Genomic DNA, 6,667 nt, shown 5'->3' with positions numbered 1-6,667 from the left:
GCAATGAGACCAAGCCAGACCAAGTTTGGTAGTCATGATGACATTAATGACCGTTTTCAGTCAACAGTCAGGATTCTTTGAGAGCTTTTTCTCTGCTTCACACTGCCTGGGACATTTGAAATGTTTAAATTGAAGAAGTGAAGCTACCGCAGAAGAAGCTAATGTAAGTTCTCCCTCAGGCACGGAGAGAGACTGGTGAAAGAGGGATTCTGAGTTTGGTGCAATCTGCAATCACTGCTACATGCCGCTAAATCCTGCACACTGGTCCGTTAATAGTGTAGTTTCCTACTGTGGAGAAACTCATTCTTAATCCCACTTCATCAGATACTAATGCAGCTCGGTAATGCTGCTGCTGGGGGAAATTATTTAGTGGGAGTGTCCTATTGCACATGCACAGATTTCACTTGAACATATAGAAAGTTTAAACAAGCACATATGTTTACAGTTAATAAAGTTTTTTTGCACACGGTGGCACTTTGATGAGTTTCTGGTTCGTCTTTTCTGAGGGACGTTATTAGCAACCCCAGCCAAACATAGTATCACTTCCTGCAATGTTGTTTCTTTATTATGAATGATTTAGTGGTGAAGATGCTGACTTTTGGGACTTGCAGCTCAGCCTTTTAGCGTGATGCCATGCGCTGTATGTAGCCGCTAAGTGCATATTTAAGACAGGGCTGCGCACACAGGGCAGCTCTGAGTCACGCCGAAGAAATCTCATCGCAAACAGGAGGAAGCTCCAACGGCACATCTGCATGAAATAAATATAGGATATACAGATGTTTTGGCTTTCTACCGCTTTCCACCACCAACTGAATGTCTGATTGGAGTTTCATTGTGCTGCGAGGCTTCCAGTTATTTGTTCCCCTCAAACACACACAGTGTCTCTCCTCTCATGCTATTTAAAGCATCAGTTTACTAATGACTATTTTCTCAGTGGCTTCTAGTCTTGTCTAGCAGTACAGACTTGATTTGGATTTCTTTCTGGGGTTTGTGGGATTGTTGATGAAAAGCATTTAAACAGAGGTGAATACTTTTCATGGAAAAGTTTTTTTAACAATATGAAAACCGTGCAGAGAAATCCCCACCTGTCGTCTTCATTTCTGTAGACCACGGTAAACTATACCTGTTTCTGTTCAAACTTGTTTTTCGTCAATACTCACAGCTGGTGTGTAAAAGTGCCTCTGAGAAATGCCTCTCGCAGACTCGGTACAAATGAGCCGACAGTGGAGTTGCCAAGGCAATGAGCACCGTGATCCCTGACTGACAAACCACAATCGCAACCCAAACATCATGGAGCGAGCTGGCGTTGCCGTCGCGAAGAATCCGGGCTCCTCCGCTAATCTGCATGCAGCTGCTGCACATCCCGATTCAAACGGTGTGTGGCTTTTTGGAGCGAATGGTAATTTCCCTGCGTAAATACGGCGAGCGGCAGTGTGTATTTTTAGCTCATAGATAATCAGTCAATCAGAGAAACATTATGCAGTTTTACACTGCGGCACAGTCGGCCCGTCCGTGGTTTACAAACAGCCTGCACTTTGCTTCAGTGGAGAGCGAGCTGGATCCCTGTGGACGCAGGGGAAGAAAAATCACACACACCCAGTCCATATTATTGGCTGTGCAAGAGTACCCTACATGATTTTTTTTTTCCTTTCCACTAGCTCCAAGACAAGAAAAATAGAAACCTCCCAACAACATTTCCTGCTGACGATATTACCACCCCCCCCCTCAGTCACCTCTGACATTAGAGAAGCTTCACCAGAGAGCCATGCGGTAATGTTCACTGACTGGATCTCACGCCGGTGCCCACATCGCTTGGCGAGGCCCGTCAACACATACACACCCTCTCTGTGATGTGCACACGCGCTTCACACTGCCTCCCTTTTATCCAAGCATTGCCACGCTATCCATCTTGTACGGGAGCAGACAGAGTGTGCTACAAGGGCATTACAGGAGACCCGGGACCGCACTTCTTCATTCATTCCCTCTGCTGGTGCTGTGGTTACACTCGCCGTATGTCTTCCTCCTGCCTGTCGTCTATCTCCCTTTACGGCAAGCACATGCGTTTGCGTGACTCCCCCGCAACCGTGGCAGCGGAGGCCTTTATCTGGCAGGGGAACGGGATCTCATCTACAGAGCTGCCCCCGGCCACCAAACACACACACACACACACACACACACCGACCCATACATTAAGCCTCGCCGATGCACTCAAACAGAAAGGGGAAATAGGATTCAATTTTAAAGTAGCTCGCAGAAAGACACCAGGGGTGGGTCTGTTTGTGCCTTTGTTTCTCCCCCTGCCTTGTTATGCAGCTCCTTGAATATCAGAATTAATATGAAAACACGATTTGCATTACGGTGGCCAGCCACCGAAAAAACAAAATAAGTTTGCCGATGATGAGCAGAGGCAGAGGCACAGCCCAGTGTCAGCGTGTACGACACACAGCAATATGTCACAAGTTCCATTCAAATGTAGACGTGCCAGGCTAAAATGATTGGCTCTTTAATTAATTGCATTATCATCAGCAAACACAGTGATTTTCTCCCAGCCATGAACGCTCCTGAGAGAAGGCAGATATAATGTAGCTGAGGCCACTTTCCACTCAGACACTGCAGGTGGAAATCAACAGGCGAGGAGCTTCAACAAAGTCACAGTGCCCCCTACTGGCTGGCAACGCAACGACACCCTAACAGAGCATTACCCTTGGCACTTCATCTAGCAGCAAAAAGCCAAGGGGAGGGCATTTGTGCACAGAGCCATGGGACACTCAGAGAATGGCATCCCCTCAGAATATGAAAAGGATTTTCTGCCAAGTGTTTGGCAGTCCGTGCAGCGCTCATGCATACTTAATTTCAGGGCTGCATTTGATAGAAAACAGCTTTACATGATAGTGGGATGTGTATGTGTACCATTGAGGTGGAAAATATTCAGCCTCCCATGTAAAGCGTTCGCAGGCTACGAGGAGGAGGTTTAGAAATAGAGAGTGAATCCACACCAACGCCACAAAGGTTCAGAGGTTCACAGCGTATCAAATGATACAGCTACAGGCATTAAACACGTGTTTTTCATGAATCTGCAAATGCATATGATTCTGCCAGTATTTCTAATTCCAAATGAGTGCATCTTGGTGAATAAATCCATCTTTAAACTGGATTTATACATTATTTTCTGCCCTTAAAATGAGCAGCACAGCGAGACTCTGCTGACAGGTCGTCTGGAGACAAATGCTGAGGCTGATTCGTGCACACTGAATAATGGAACAACTGCTAGGACCCTGTGTGTTGGCAGCTGTGGTGAGACTTCACTGGGATATCAGGAGATTTTCCGATTCACTGCTGGAAGCTACTGTCATATGAAACTGAGCTGGATTGGATGTCTCAAACAAGGCCTTGGTAAGGCAACTAGTCTGGTAGGAATTCAGCGTCACAGGAAAAAAGCTGCACCAGTAAAATGTTTGTCACGCGTTAGACGTTTACGTTCATGACTTCACTGACCGAAAGTGTTGCAGAATGTTAATTCTGATTTAAGGTGATTCGTTCCTTTAACCTCTGCCTCCCAGACTCCGTCTCTAATACAGCGGCTGTCCGCATTAATAGTTCTCAAAACGAGCATGCCAGACGCAGAGCTGTTGTGTTAAAACGATGCACTTTGTTGGGTAACAGCAGCAGCAGAGTGGGCATATGGTTGAACTGGGCAGAGCATATGTCTCTGCATTCATGCTTGAGTCTTTCACTACAAACATGACAGACCCAGGCCAACATCCCTGGGCAAAGAGTCTGCTCCTTGCTTCTTTCAAATAACTCCCAAGCGTTAAGAGTGTGTATGGCAGCAACAGCCTTTAGAGTGAGAGCACAGTGCAGCAGGAACGCTAGGAACATAGAGATTAAAACCACGCTCAACTGCTCACTTGAATGGTGTCACTGCAGAGCCGTTTCACTCCGTATCTCCTGTGATCTAAATATATAGCCGCCCTCTCGGGAGTATGTTTTAAACGGCCTTTAAAACATACAGGACGCACCGATTTTCAAAAACAAATTTTGGAATGGGTTTATTCACTAGGGATGGATGGGCTTATATCACCCATCTGTTCCCTGCTGATGGCTGTGAGTCTATATAAACTTGTGAAGATAAATTCAAAAAAGCTATAGTTTCTGCGTTCATGTTTAATATTAGAAAGTCGTCCACTAAGGATCGTGAAAAGCTATTATGAAAGCTTTTATGCAAGATGTCTTTTATCAAAAAGACCATGATGGAAATTGATCTTCAAGCATTATGCAGATGGATAGTACAATGACTTGTAAAGGGGGAGAATGTAAAGTGGGATGACCGGATACAGAAGCCTGTCAGTTCATAGGACTGCGTCACTCTTCACCAGCTATGCCTGGTCCTTCAGCTTAGTGTTCTCACAAAGGATATCATGGCAGAGACGGGGAGACCGAAGAGAAAAAGAGAGAGTAATCTAGTGTAAGAATTAATTCTTGGATTGGCTTTTAGTCGCTGGCTGGAGCTTTGCAAGCAACGAAAACGCTGCAAGGCAGACACTGAGCTGGCCTTCTCAGTTTGACTAGTTAAGTAACATCAGCTGGCTTGCTACATCTTGTGTTGTTACACTTGCTTGATCTTTGGCTGCGTTTGTTGTCGAGTTGTTGATCAGAAGCCAAGTCTATGCATAACAGAGACATGTTCCAAAAATACCAATTCTTCCCAAACAGGGTTTTAATGATCCACTGGGGAAGTGTTGAGCAATATAGACCATTTTCATATCATTAATGATATGTTTTCCATTTAAAGGAGTCAGGTCCAGGGTTTACAACATGGCTAAACGTGTGGGGTGACAAAGATCTAGAGTCACAGAAGGAGAAGTGTAACTTAATATCACACTCACTGTTCCAGCAGTGAGATATACGATAAACATAAAGATTAGAAAACTGTGCAATATGTATAAATTTAGCCATGAATTAAAAGTGTACACTCAGATTGTAATATTCAAATTAAATGCAAAATAGTCCCTGGCATCCACCATTTAAAACATAAAAAATGATGTCCAGTCAATTTCTGCATTTATGGTTTAAATTCTAAGTTGCATGTAAATGCAGATGCAGATGTAAATTTGCATAAACATTATATAACTGACGGCCTAAATCGCATCAATGCATTGTTTCTGACAAGGTAAAAAGCTCAAATAAACCACATGGCTCAGGTGGCGTCTCTCTGTCGTTCCAGTTCTATGAAAGTCAAATTTATAGCGATAGTTTCTGCTTAAGGAATTCTGATATTATTTTTCCAATCTTTCCGTGGAAGTATGGTCGTCAGTGTCCTAACATCACTCATATGACCACAGGAATGATCCAACTTTGAGGAATACGCTGCTCATAGAGGGGTTAAAGTTGGAATTTTATACAGCGGCTAGAGAGCAATATGGTGTGTAATGTACCTCTAGCCATTGTAAAGAAGGCTAGAACTGGTGAAAATGTTCCAGCATTCAAGGGAAAAGTCTGGCTGCAGTGTTTTATATTAAATAAGGAATAATAGCCCACGGTGCTGGTTTGCTCAGACAGGTAGACAGTGCAGAAGGAGAAGTGAAATTTCAGAAATTTCTTTATAGCATGCCTTCCATGTCGTAGGTGTATACTGCTGAATTATAAATACTACGACGCAGTTTCAGAGATTTGGCAGAACATCAATAACAAGTTACGGAATGACTGTTTTGATTCCTGCTCATCTTCAAGACTTAAAGGTAAAATCTATGAAATCTGGAACAAACTGTTGCACTTTCATAATAATCCGTCTGCCTAGAGCTGACACTCCCTGTGGTTCTTAAAAGGGTAGATTTCAGAAAACTTGTTGGAGCATTTTTACCATTTTACCTACTTTTTACTGGCCACATTTTATTTTCAACAAAGTTTCAAACATTTCATTTCAGAGGTTCAACATTAAAGGATAAGTTTCCTGTGTTCCCTCTTTTAATCTCTTCTTAAAACAAATTTTTATCTTGTGATGTTTCTCCCATTTTTCTGTACTTTTTGCATATTGTGTAACTGTTTTTGATGATGATCTTATTTTGGATTTGTACTTTCACTCATTCACATTGTAAGTTTGTTTTAGGAAATACCATATCCATAAATGTTTCATTTTGAACATTGTTCAGGCAGCAATTCAGGGAACTATAACTCAATGCATTCTCTGTGCCTATTAAAATCAGAGTTGTATCACGCTAATAATGGAGAAGAAAAAAAAGAGTTGAGGCTCAAGTGTTGAACCCTGAGGAACTCCTTTGATGACAGTGACTGGTTTTAGTGTCCTTAGACTTCTGATGTCATCTTAATTTAATGGAAAGCTTTTGAAAACTGTGTTAAAAATATGATGGTCTTTGCTTTTCTAGTGCTAGGCCAAGTTGCTGGTAATAAAAAGCTCCTTGTTAAGGAAAGTAAATGTATAATGGCCATTTTTTATGAGCTTGTATTTTAAGTTCCATGCTAGTTTCAATTAGATGTATATAGGCTAGCATGTTGTTCCGCCTAATAACTGTAGCAATGTGACTTTTTTTTAATTTATTGTAGAGTCTTAAGTAATCATTATTATTATTGTTATTATTGGGGTCTCTGTGTTCTTACTTCCTGCTTGTAACAATAACCATTCAAGACTAAAGGGATTTCTGTGCCATTT

Source organism: Mugil cephalus, chromosome 3, assembly GCF_022458985.1.
Source record: "Mugil cephalus isolate CIBA_MC_2020 chromosome 3, CIBA_Mcephalus_1.1, whole genome shotgun sequence".
NCBI classification, from domain to species: Eukaryota; Metazoa; Chordata; class Actinopteri; order Mugiliformes; family Mugilidae; genus Mugil; species Mugil cephalus.
Note: the sequence above shows the minus strand (reverse complement) of the source record.